Raw genomic sequence first — 14,531 nt, forward strand, 5'->3', positions numbered from 1 at the left:
ATGTAGGATGTGGAGAATAATCGTATAGTACAAGGACAACCAAGCTGCAGGAGTGGGTACACCGGTCAAACCACACAGAGGTCTAAGCTAATGAGCCAAGATCATGGACATTTGTGGAATTAGGACCATGTTGATTAGGACATATCATACATAATAAAACCTTTATATCTACATTTTGACTTTGTAATGTGTTAGCTTGAACTGGTTACAGCCATCTCGTCCATCTGTAATAGTGACTAGTAAATCATTAGAACTATAGTTGTTAGGCCTTCAACTCTACATTTAGATATATCAGCGACGTTTTACCTATTAACAAAATCATTTTCATCCATATATGGATTCGATATATCCAAACAAATTTGAAATAAAAGACACTACATATACCTCTACACCTGCTTCGTACTAAACTATTATATGGAAAATAGATCTTAACAGCAAACTAATGACCATATCTACATGAAATGTAGGAACTAGTCCATTATCACCTGTATATGGTGTTTAGATATCTCAAATGAATCGATACCCAAAACAGTGTTCTCCTTATGGTCTTTTTTGATCAAGGCAGGCTTCTTACAAACAAATTGATATTACAGGAGTTTCAACAGTCTTGTTTAAAGTCAATATTTCGCAAATTATATGCTCGTTATAACGATCTAATTTACCAATACAACCTGCCGTTGTGTCAAATTATATGTGATGTGTTTCGTACTAATTGTTATGTCATTCTTTACACACTGGTGTTGACTGCGGATCACTTGGTTTATAGGGCCTATGGTTGATGTGACCGGTCGACATGGGATGCTTAGTCGGTCGATAGGGAATGCTTACTCTTCTTAAATACCTGTTCCCATATCTGGTTAATCCAGGAATCCATGTTTGTACAACTCTTAATTTTGTATTGCTTATAATAGATATAAGATTCATCACCGTTCAACATTCTTCATTATCTTCACCTCCTCTGCATACAAATAATTATTATGTATATAGATATACTTACATTGTCTCTAGCTTCGTCAATGCATCAAATATTCCATTTGGTAACGTTGCTATTTTATTGATACTCAAGTCTCTGAATCAAAAATATTCCCTCATTAACCGTAATTGATCAACGCTCCAATGATGAAATATATCATATTCTAAAATGATTAAATACGCGAAAGCATATTTGCCCTAAATTTTATTTTAAAGAAGTGATACAATTCCACCATGAACGATTTGTCTATTTTCCAATAATGATAATTTCCATTAAAGCTTGTACATGTAGATAAAAAATTATTCAGTCATCTTGAAATAAAAACATCACATAATTCTCTATCTGTGTATTATAATTAAATATATTTCTTTATTGATTTGGGACGTTAATGGTAAACAAACGCATAAGGTTTATGACTGCTAGGGAAAATGATGGTCCGCCACCATCAACTTCGTATATGTATGTAGAAATAGTCCACTATCACGTGGGATGGTATCTACATTTGCATTATAATGAGAACTAATGTTGAAAAGTAACTAGTAATAAGTCAGAACTACAGTCGTTAGGCCTTCAACTCTACATTTAAATATACCAACACAGTTTTACCTATTAACAAACTCATTTTCAATCATATGTGGATTGGATATTTCCACATGAACTTGAAATAAAACAAACAGCACATATACCTTTATATTTGCTTCGTACTTAGATATTTTATTGAAAATAAATCTTGACAGCAAGCTAAAGACACACGGAATGATTTCATCTTCTTCATCAACTTTCCATATCTAGATAACATGTAGCATCTTGTTCTCCTTATGCTCTTTTTTAATCAAGACAGGCTTCTTATAAAGAAGTTGATATTACAGGAATTTCAACAGTATCGTTGATGGTCAACATTTCGCAAATTATATGCTCGTTATAACGATCTAATTTACCAATACAACCTGCCGTTGTGTCAAATTATATCTAATGTTTTTATTACTAATTATTAGGTCATTCTTTACACACTGGTGTTGACTGCGGACCACTCCGTTTTTTTTGGCTCATGGTAGTTGTGACCGGTCAACAGGGGATGCTTAGTCAGCCGATAGGGAATGCGTACCATTCTTAAACACCTGTTCCCATGCATGGTTTACCTAGGGGTTTATGTTGGTCCAACTCTTAATTTTGTATTGCTTATCAACATTGTTCATTGTCTTCACATCCTCTGCTTACAATTAATTCTTTTGTGTGTAAATGTATTTACAGTGTCTCTAACGTCGTCAATGAATCAAAAAGTCCATTTGCTAACGTTTCTATTTTATCTATCCCCAAGGATCTCAATCAAACATATTTCCTGATTAACCTTAATTGATCAACACTCCAATGATGAAACATATATTTTTCTAAACTTATTCCATTTGCGACAGCATGGTATATGCACTATATTTGCCTCTGAACAAGTAATTTAAATCGATCATGAACGGTTTGTCTATTTTCTAAATATTATATTTTCCTTTTAATTTGTTGATCAGAAATTATCCAGTCAACTCGATCTAAAAGCATCACACAATTTTCTAAGACACTTCTCTATCTGTGTTGTATATCTGAATCTCTCTTTATTGATTTGGGATGTTAATGGTAAACGAACACATAAAGTTTATGGCAGCTAAGAAAAATTAAGGCCCGTCACCATCAACTTCCTATATGTATATAGAAATGCCCCACTATAACTTGGGTATGGTATCTACGTTCCTCAAATGTTTCGAAAAACAAGCGCATTAGTGTTTGGTTAAATTTGGTTTGTAATTTCGCATTGACTCAAAACAATTTACCAACTTAAAGTTTATATAGATGCACGGGTGGCAACACTTATAAGCAAATTTGCCCTATAACGTGCACCAATGTTGAAAAGTGACTGTCGCATTAAATTCTCCTTATTATCATTTTGTATGTAATGTAAATACATATACTCTTATTTTGTGTATATATCGAACACACCCCAATCCTGTTTAGAGCCTCTTTTTACGCTGCTCTAATAGGAACCTAACTTCACTGGACTTTAAACCACCAGCCCATGCGGAATTCAGTTTGGACACGGTAGTCTAGCAGGATTGACGTTTTCATACTTCTCTGCATATCAGTTCATATTGATCAACAAACTTTTTCCGATTCTATGCATGGCGTATACCTGATACAGCATATGATCCAGCTTTTCTGAGGTAAGGTGTTTTCTTTACTACTCAGCAGCTTGTCTATTGTTTTATGTTATTTTAACAGTCTTAAAACATCCAGTTACGGAGTTCCTTAGTGTTAACCTAATTTCATGCATGTGCTTTTCATTCGTTTCAAAATGGTTCTAATTGAAACAAGTGTTCAGTGTATGATACAGTATTATTGTCATAAAGTAGACTTTGTCCAATATATGTAAATGCATAGGAATGCAATGTAAAACTTCAATGTATTTGTGGAGTCTTTCCAATAGACAAAAGTATAAATGTATTCTCTTAAACAGAAGATATGTCCAGAATGTGTTATCTGCAAATGAGGTAATGTTGTGTTTGTATTTATGTGTAATGTAACGCTACTCAGTGCGTATAAGTAATTTATTACAGTTTATGGATGTGTATCAAAACAGGTCCTCTCCCTGTGGTCTACTACAGATATCCTGATGTAACCAGTGTATGCAGGATGTGGAGTGTAATCGTATAGTACAAGAACAACCAAGCTACAGGAGTGGGTACACCGGTCAAACCCCACATAGGTCTAAGGTAATGAGCCAAGATCATTGACATTTGTGGAATTATTATTCTAAAATGATTAAATACGCAAAAGCATGATATTTGAACTACATTTGGTTTAAACAAGTGATACAATTCCACCGTGAACGATTTGTCTATTTTCTAATAATAATAATTTCCATTAAAACTTGTAGATCAAAAATTATTCAGTCATCTTGAAATGAAAACATCACATCATTCTCTATCTGTGTAGTATATTTAAATATCTTTCTTTATTGATTTGGGACGTTAATGGTAAACAAATACATACGGTTTATGGCAGCTAGGAAAAATTATGGTCCGCCACCATCAACTTCCTATAACTATCTATTTTGTATTGCTTGTAGGAGTTATGAGATTGATCTCTGTTCGTTATCTTCACCTTGCATGTATGTAGAAATATTCCACTATCACCTGGAATGATATCTACGTCGTCCAACTGATTCAATAAACAAGCGCATGTTCTGCGTATGGTTGATTTGGTTTGTAATTTCCCATTAGCCCAAATCAAATTTCCAACTTATAGTTTATATAGGTGTACGGGTGGCAACACCTTAGAGGCAAATTTACATTATAATGAGAACTAATGTTGAAAAGTAACTAGTAATAAGTCCAAAGTACAGTTGCTAGTCCTTCAACTCTACCTATAGAAATACCAACACCCTTTTACCTATTAACAAAATCATTTTCAATCCTATGTGGATTGGATATTTCCACATGAACTTCAAATAAAAAACCCGCAACATATACATCTACATCTGCTTTGTACTTAGTTATTTTATTGAAAATAAATCTTTACGACAAACTAACGACACACGAAATTATTTTAGCTTCTCCATCAGCTTCCAATATCTACATAACATGTAGCAGTATCCCATTGTAACCTGTATATGATGTTTAATATCTCAACTGTTTCGATACCCAAAACCTTGTTCTCCTTATGATCTGTTTTATTGTGGCAGGTTTCTGACAAATAATTGGAAGTTGAAATTACAGAAGTTTCAACAGTTTCGTTTATGGTCACCATTTCGGAAATTCTGTGTTCGTTATAACGATAAAATTTACCAATACAATCTGCCGTTGAGTCAAATTATGTATAATGTGTTTCATACTATATGTTAGGCCATTCTTTACACAATGATTTTGACTGCGGATCACTCCGCTTATAGAGCTCATGGTAGATGTGACCAGTGGACAGGGGATGCTTTTTCGGTCTATAGGGAATGGTTACGCGGTTGAGTTAAGGCTTTCCCCATAAAATTTTTAATACCAGTGCTGTACATAAATATACTTTACCGCACTGGCATAATGCACGACGTCACAATGAAAAATACGTCATGACGAAGGTCATGACGTACATATCTACAGTCCTTTTGTGGCTGGAAATGTCAAAATATTGTTTCGTTATTTACCATCGCTCTCAAACGGTAAACTGCAATTGTGTAAAGGTTTCTGTCAAATGGGTTATATTAATTCTCTCTGATATTGAAAAAGTTTCATTTCTTCTTTATATAGCATACATGCTAAAGTAATATCCATATTATATTGTGATCTTGATATCACCCCTAATGTACACGTATAGTTACTTTCACAATAGACTAATTTGCATAAACAGGGTTTCTGAACATAAAAATTTCATCATTGGCAGGAGACGCCGAGGTTTTTAAGTGAAAGAAGTTTGATTTATGTGACATGTGAACTTCAGTGCCAAAGGAAAGTTAGGGGAGCAAGTTCTGGCTTCAACAGAAAATATGTTTTTCAGACTAGATTCAACTTCGTATGTGCAAACATTGCTGCATCTTGCATATTCAATGCAAAAATTAGACATGTTACAAGTCACAATAAACTTGCTCTCAGCACTTTTCAAATTAAGAAATTAATATGCTTTGAAGTTATATTAACTTCAACTTGCATTGATATCTGGATATCGTGCCAATTCAACGATTTATACATTCACGATACGTTTTTATCTTGCTGTTTGATCACGTGATATACAGTTGATGTAGAGACTGTCGGTCTGGTGAAAAATGTATAAGAGGTCGATATGCTCTTAATGATATATACATACTGTTTTTGTATAAAAGGGTTGTGTTTACAGAATTTGTCACAAATTGATCTGTTTATTAACGCTTTTTTCCTGACATATTTGTATGGCCCTACTTAACACAACTGCGTACTTTTCTTAAACACCTGTCCCCATGTTTGGTTTACCCAGGGGTCCATGTTTCTCCAATTCTTAATTTTGCATTGCGTATACTACATATAAGATTTATCACTGCTCAACACTGTTCATTATGTTAATCTCCTCTGCATACAAATAATTGTTTTGTATATACATATACTTACAGTATCACTAACTTCGTCAGTGCATCAAATATTCCATTTGGTAACGTTGCTATTTTATTTGCTCACAAGTATTTAAATCAAAAAGATTTTCTGATTAACCTTAATTGAACAACGCTCAAATGATGAAACAAATCATTTTCTAAACTGATCCAATCTGCGACAGCATATTTTGCACTAAATTTGGTTTTAAACAAGTCATTTGAATCCATCACGAACGGTTAGTCAATTATATAATAATTATATTAAACGTGTTGATCAGAAATTATCCAGTCAACTCGAAATAAAAACATCACATAATTCACTATCTGTGTTTTCTATTTGAATCTCCTTTTTTTTTTATTGATTTGGGACGTTAATAGTAAACGAACAAATAAGTTTTATGGCAGCTAAGAAAAATTAAGGTCCGTCACCATCACCTTCCTATATGTATGTTACAGTATTTCACTATCACATGTGTATGATATCTGCGTCGCACAACTGATTCGATAAACAAGCGCATCTGTGTATAATTGATTTGAGTTTGTAATTTCTCATTGACTCAGAAGAAATTCCCAAGTTATAGTTTATATAGATGTACGGGTGACAACACCTTCAGCGCAAATCTGCATTATAATTACAACCAATGTTGAAAAGTGACTAGTTTCTCAGAACTACAGTTGTTAGGCTTTCGTCTTTACATTTAGATATATCGACGACGTTTTACCTATCAACGAAATCATTTCATTCATATGTAGAGTTGATATTTCCACATGAACTTGAAATAAAAACACCACATATACCTCTACATATATTTCGTACTTAGATATTTTATTGAATATAAAACTTAACGGCAAATTAATGACACACGGAATGATTTAATCTTCCCCTCAACTTCCCATAGCTACATAACATGTAGCAGTATTCCATTCTCAACTGTATATGATGTTATATATCTTAACTGATTCGATACTCAAAACCTTGCTCTCCTTATATTTTTTTTAATCAAGGCAGGATTCTTACAAAGAAGTCGATATTACAGGAGTTTCAACAGTCTCGTTTATGGTCAACACTTCGCAAATTCTATGCTCGTTATAACGATCTAATTTACCAATACAATCTGCCGTTGTGTCAAATTATATCTAATCTTTTTTTCATACTAATTATTAGGTCATTCTTTACCCACTGGTGTTGACTGCGGATAACTCCATTTTTAAGGCTCATGGTAGATGTGACCGGTCATAAGGGGATGCTTAGTCGGCAGATAGGAAATGTTTACTCTTCTTAAACACATGTTCCCATGTATGGTTTACCCAGGGGTCCATGTTTATCCAACTCTCAATTTTGCATTGCTTATAATAGATATACGATTCATCACTTCAACATTGTTCGTAATCTGCACCTACTCTGTATAAAAATAATTCTAACTTGCAGTGTCATTGCATCAAAAAGTCCATTTGTAACGTTGCTATTTTATTTATCCCCAAGTATCTTAATCAAAAATATTTCCTGATTAACCTTAATTGATCAACACTCCCATGATGAACTATATAATTTTTTAAACTTATCCCATTTGCGACAGCACGGTATTTGCACTATATTTGCCTTTGAACAAGTAATTTAAATCCATCATGAACGGTTTGTCTATTTTCTAATATTTATATTTTCCATTACATTTATTGATAAGAAATTATCCAGTCAACTCGAAATAAAAGCATCACATAATTTTTAACTGTGTTTTATATATATCTGAATATCTCTCTTTATTGATTTGGGACGTTAATGGTAAACGAACACATAAGGTTTATGGCAGCTAAGACAAATTAAGGCCCGTCATCATCAACTTCCTATACGTATATAGACATATCCCACTATCACTTGGGTATGGTATCTACGTTCCTCCACTTATTCGATAAAGAAGTGCATTAGTGTTTGATTAATTTTGGTTTGTAATTTCGCATTGACTTAAAACAATTTACCAACTTAAAGTTTATATAGTTGCACGGGTGGCAACACCTTATAAGCTAATTTGCCCTATAATGTGAACAAATGTTGAAAAGTGAGTGTAGCATTAAGTTCTCCTTATTATCATTTTGTATGTAATTTAAATACATATACTCCTATTTTGTGTATATATTGAACACACCCCAAATCCTGTTTGGAACCTCTTTTTACTGTGCCCTAATTTGAACCTAACTTGATTGGACTTTAAACCACCAGCCCGTCCGGAATTCAGTTTGGACACGACAGTCTAGCAGGATTGACGTTTTCATACTTCTCTGCATGTATGTAATGTAAAACTTATACGGTACCAATTTTGATGCACCAGATGCGCATTTCGACAAATAATGTCTCTTCAGTGATGCTCAACCGAAATGTTTGAAATCCGATATGGATCAACAAACCTTCTCCGATGCTATACAAGGCGTATACATGATGCAGCATATGATCCAGCTTTTCTGAGGTAAGCTTTTTTATTTACTACTCAGCAGTTTGTCTATTGTTTTATGTTGTTGTTTTTTTGACTGTCCTAAAACATCCAGTTACCGAGTTCCTTAGTGTTAACTTAATTCCATGCATGTGATTCTCATTCGTTTCAAAATGGTACTAGTTGAAACAAGTGTTCTGTGTATGGTGCAGTATTATAGTCATAAAGTAGATTTTGTCCAATATATGTAAATGCATAGCAATGCAATGTAAAACTTCAATGTCTTTGTGGAGTCTTTCCAATAGACAAAAGTATAAATGTATTGTCTTAAACAGAAGACATGTCCAGGATGTTATCTGCAAATAAGATAATTTTATGTGTGTATTTATGTGTAATGTAACGCCACTCAGTGCATATATGTAATATATTACATTATATGGATGTGTATCAAAACAGGTCTTCTCCCTGTGGTCTACTACAGTTATCTTCATATAACCAGTGTATGCAGGATGTGGAGAGTAATCGTATAGTACAAGGTCAACCAAACTCCAGGAGTGGGTACATCCGTCAAACCCACAGAGTTCTACGCTAATGAGCCAAGATCATAGACACTTGTGGAATTAGGATCATGATCTTTATGATATATTGTACATAATAAACTCTTTATATCTACATTGTGACTTTTTAATGTGTTAGCTTGATATGGTTACAGTCAGTTCGTCCATCTGTGATAGTGACCAGTAAATTCTTAGAACTATATTTGTTAGAGTGTCAACTTTACATTTAGATATATCAACGACGTTTTACCTATTAACAAAATCGTTTTCATTCATATATCGATTCGATATATCCAACAACAAAAAAAAATAAAAAACACCACATATACCTCTACACCTGCTTCGTACTTGGATATTTTATTTAAAATAGATCTTATCGGCAAACTTATGACACAAGGAATGATTTGAACTTCTCCATTAACTTCCCATATCTACTTAACAGGTAGCAACTAGTCCATCATCAACTGTATATAGTGTATATATCTACTCAACTGATTCGGAACGCAAAACCCTGTTTTCTTTATGATTCTTTTTTAAAGCAAGACGGGTTCCTTACAAAATTTCAACAGTCTTGTTTAATCTTAGCATTTTGCAATTTATATGGTCGTTATAATGATCTAGTTTGCAAATACAACCTGCCATTGCCTCAAACAATGTTTGACGTGTTTTGTATCAATTGTTTTTTGTACACACTGCTTCTAACTACCCATTATTCTGTTTTCATTATCAAGATATAGGACTCAGGAAGGATGTGACCGGTCACAGGTATGATTACTCTTTCTAACCATCTTATCCCAACTCTGGTATATCCAGGGGTCCTTATTTGTCGAACTCCTGTTTTTTGTATTCCTTATTGGAAAGGTGAAGATAACGGACAGTGATCGATCTCATAACTCATATAAGCGGGTCACACTCGCGGTGAGCCCTATATCCTAATCAGGTAAACACAGTTAACCGTAGTCAAAATAAGTGTGCCAAGAACGGCCTAACAATCGGCATGAAACACGTCCGACAGCATATGACCCAATGATAGGTTGTATTGACGAACTAGATCGTTATAACGACCATAGAAATTGGGAAATGCTCACTTCAATCGAGACTGTTGAAACCCCTGTACCATCACCTTGTTTGCCAATACCTTGCCTTGCTTTAATAACTGACCACACGCAAAACAAGCTTTTGCTTCAGTTGAGAGATATCAACATCATATGCAGGTGATCCTGGAATATTGTTACATAAATATGGGAAGTTGACGATGGAGAAGCTGTACTCATCCTTTTTGTCATATAGTTGAATTGTCAGTTTGCCGTTAAAGCTGACATGAATTAATAAATCTAGTGTAATTCTATAGAACCGCCATATTTCTCTGATAATCCGCCATATTAGTTTGATATTCTGTCGTTATATGTATCAGTTTCGCATGGTATACAATGTATAAGGGGACGGGTTTCACTACGCTTCACGTCACATCAGTGTCTTCGATTTACCTGTGCGAGTAGCTTCGACAGGTAACAAGTACATATCCGATACTAAATTATAGGACATTAACCCCTTCTCTACCGTACCGGTCAATTTGACCGGTGGCGCGTAAAAACGGGACAGCGCAAAAGGAGTGCCTCTAAATCTTTCAAACTACGGTCATAAAATATATGATCTATATATCATATTTTTGGAAATTTTCTCTATTTTTTAACTATGTAAAAATCAGTTAAGTAAATAAAGCTATTAAATTAATAAAAGCATTTAAAGCGAAAGATGGCTTCGTCTAAATATGACGCAACACTTTGTCGCAAGGCCATTTTCCCCCTCGATACGATTTTTTTAATCTCCCGTATGAATGCACTATTTTTTATATTTTTCAAAAGCATATATTCCCTGCTTTCAGAACATATAAAAATTATTTCTAATGCCTGGCAAAGTTACAAGAAAATAGCTATTTTTTGCACATGTACGCTTTCTTACAATTTTATTTCGCAATGTTTAAACAGATCGACGTTTTACCAATATTCATATATGGAAATAGGGAAAAGTAAATACAGCCTGTAAAAGTACAGGAAATTTTCTTTTTGATGGGCCCTAATTCGTGTTGTAATTCTTGTTAGTTTCTATATTACGATAAAATGAAATTGGGACATGCTGCGCGGTTTTCTTTAAAATTAGCGATAAAACGTCGGTGCTGAAAGCGGTCGACGCGCATCGCACTATAAAGTAGTGAAAACTATTTGTATTGTCCTCTGTTGGTAATATGAGTACTTTTTGATACACTAAAACAATATACATATATGTATGAAAGAATCAGTCAGGTATTCTCTGCTTTAAAAAAAAAAGAAGTATAAAAACCATTATTGGTAAATAACAGTTTCACCACCTACTTGTATTGTAACTTCATAAAACATCTAATGAGAATGTTACGTCGGTAGAGTGAATAAAAAAATACTTCAAATTCAGATATAAACGTTATGTAATATTTATTCGGTATAGAAATAATTTTTTTCTGCCAAACAAAGAAAACAAAAAGACCAGTCTGCATATTGTATATATAATACTTTTCCCCCCGTGATCCGGATCGCGGCCGCGGGGTTTTCTGAAAGTGTCCACGGACAGCACACGTGTTTCCGTTTCAACGAAAACAACAACACAACAAATGCTTGTATTGTATTTTACATCTTGAAACGACCTGATGTCAGATGAAGAAGTCTGAAGATACCTTGGATATCCTGTTGCAGGATGACCCAAACGATCATGCATTCAGTATAAACATGTAAGTTGATGTAGCCACATAGGCCGACTAGAAGAAAAAAACGTTCGCGGTTATGTCATGTTATGAAAAATGCACGATTAATATATTAACCGCGATTTGATGCCATAATTTGTCGTTTCATGAAAGAAAATATTTATATTTTATGATATCTAAACCAAGTGTATAACACCCAATTGTTTATTAAGAGCTGAACATATCTGACATCAATTAATCTGTCCTGGCCCAGCATTAATCAGTCTGACTCCCCCACCTTTTGGTATCTCCTCACCTGACGCGCGAGTGTAAGAAGAGGGTGGATTTAGTGTACGATGAGAAAAGGGTGGAATGGTTTTAATCAGACTAGGCATTCATGACCATTGGTGCGGAGGCTATTTTCCAAGATTTTCTATGTTTATAAAAAAAATTATCTTTCTATGAAAAGAAAACACAATCTGTTAGGAAAGCCTATATTGCATTATTGTATTATCGTAATAATATAATTTATTACCGTAATTTGAGGTTTTTCTTCATATTGTAACAGAAATAAAAACAAAATGTGTGTTTGGGACAAAAGGTGTACGGGGGGGGGGGGTAACGTCAATCAAAATCTGGTTATGGCAGGCTATGGAAAAAGCATTTAATTATATGATCCATACTATTAGTTACACAGTTAGTTAGTGACCTGATACGGAAAAATACATGGTGTGAAAAGAAACCCGTATCGGGCGAGGCGAAGCCTCGCCCGATACGGGTTTTCTTTTCACACCATGTATTTTTCCGTATCAGGTCACTAACTAACTGTGTAACGAATTTATCACGTCGAAGACCTCTAACTGTATATGTGGGGGTCTATATCATACAACTTAGTCAAATGTCTTTCCTTTTGACACGGCTGCAAGTCGAACCCGACGATAAATAAAATTACTCACCCAATACGGATTTTACTCGCATGATACGGTTTTTTTTCACGGCGTCATGTGACCAAGATCTGACCAATTAGATTTCAACAATTTTGTCTGAGGCGTGATAAATGCTGGTGTGCTATGAGCTGATGGGCATGTGCCCACTTCTTGCTTAGATTTTCTCTAATTTCAAGTAAATCCACACCCCATCAGAGTAGTACCATGCCAGGGGATTTAGACACTGTGTACAATGAAGAACCAATTCAATTCTACTTTAAATCTGGGGCCATTCAATTTCCCTCAGAGGCACAATATTTTCGCTGGACACTGTATATTTTAACTTGAATTTCTTCAGTATTTGCTCCCATTGTATATGTTGGGCATAATGCTAACACCTCCATGATGTATAGTGGGTTTTTTTTTTCAATACGCACTCTGCTACACTCCCAAAGAATAATAAAATATTCCATTCATTTGATTTCTAACATATGTATGTAAAACTTATACGGTACCAATTTTGATGCACCAGCTGCGCATTTCGACAAATAATGTCTCTTCAGTGATGCTCAACCGAAATCTTTGAAATCCGAAATAACTATGTATGTAATCCCTTACCAAATAGCACTTCAAATATAGAACATCTCTATCTTTAAATAAATATGATCAGTACTTTCGTGCGAAACTGTCCCTTACTATCATGAAGTTTATATTCTGCTTTAAAACACAAACCAATAATTCTTAATTGTATTTTTTCATCTTTAAAAAGGTTATTGACATCCCAATATTTAGTGGGAAGCTTCCGGGTATCTTCCACTAGTGACAGTCTACTGGCAAATCCAGACATGCATTGGAAGTATGTTGATGTGGAGGACAAAGGGACACCTGATCCAAGAACTGTGGCATTTCATTCGGAGTGACAACCTGGCATGCAGTTGGTATGACTCTTTGAGGTTGAATATAGAGTTAAATCCGTATACATTTAATTAACATTCAAATGAATCCAGATAATACATTCACAAATGGAATCATGGCATTATGGTACACTGATATGCGTGTACCATTTTACTGTTTATCGTTGCATTACTAGGTATCACATGCATACAAAAAGAGACAAAACACGGAAAATCATTATTCTGTTTCTTATTATAAGGTATGATAAGTGTTTTAAATGCTGACAAATATGGTATGATGGCCAATACTGATTTTATTTGCATTTTTTATTTTCAGATATGGGACCTGATTATTCAGAGAATTGCAGATTTTATGAAGCTGTTTTTTGACAGAAGATTTGGTTTTCTCCATCTGTGTTGCCACCAACCATTATGCTGTGATGGTCATATCTAGGGGGAAGGCTTGTCATATGCTTCCCAAGGAAGTTCGAAGCCTCTCACTGAAGAGGAACTGTACAGGTATTACTAGTTTTAAAGTACCTATATTGTGACAGTGATTTCCAGTTTAAAACGAATAATAAAATGCATTTTATAAGATTACCTTTACCAAAATTAATCTGGCTGTGCATCTAACGCATTTATTAAATGTGTATTACAATTACCCCAGATAAAATTTTACAAGTAATTAAACGCATAATTTTCAGAGGGCCTTGATTATAGAAAACATTTACAGAGCCAATTGAGTATTCAAGAGATCTGAGAATACATCAGTATATTGGGGCTAAGTATAAACAATCTTTTTTTCTTCAGATTTTTGGGCATTATCTTATACATGTCTGCTGAGAAGTTTCAGTCGATAGACAGATATTGGTCAACGCACGCCCGTATCGGAACAACCTAGTATCAAGAATTATGTCTAGAAATATGTTTTAAGAGGTTGAATATAAGAAGAACAAC

The 14,531-nt window shown here is 34.4% G+C and overlaps 1 long non-coding RNA gene across 1 annotated transcript; it reads left to right on the forward strand.

Moving 5' to 3' along the window:
- The first annotated feature begins 11,689 nt into the window (after positions 1–11,689).
- Positions 11,690–14,263, forward strand: LOC130051073 (uncharacterized). The gene is made up of 3 exons (XR_008799494.1): positions 11,690–11,803; positions 13,451–13,619; positions 13,912–14,263. It is a non-coding gene; the product is annotated as an uncharacterized LOC130051073 (long non-coding RNA).
- The last annotated feature ends 268 nt before the right edge of the window (positions 14,264–14,531 follow it).

Source organism: Ostrea edulis, chromosome 10 (genome assembly GCF_947568905.1).
Source record: "Ostrea edulis chromosome 10, xbOstEdul1.1, whole genome shotgun sequence".
In the NCBI taxonomy this organism is placed as follows: domain Eukaryota; kingdom Metazoa; phylum Mollusca; class Bivalvia; order Ostreida; family Ostreidae; genus Ostrea; species Ostrea edulis.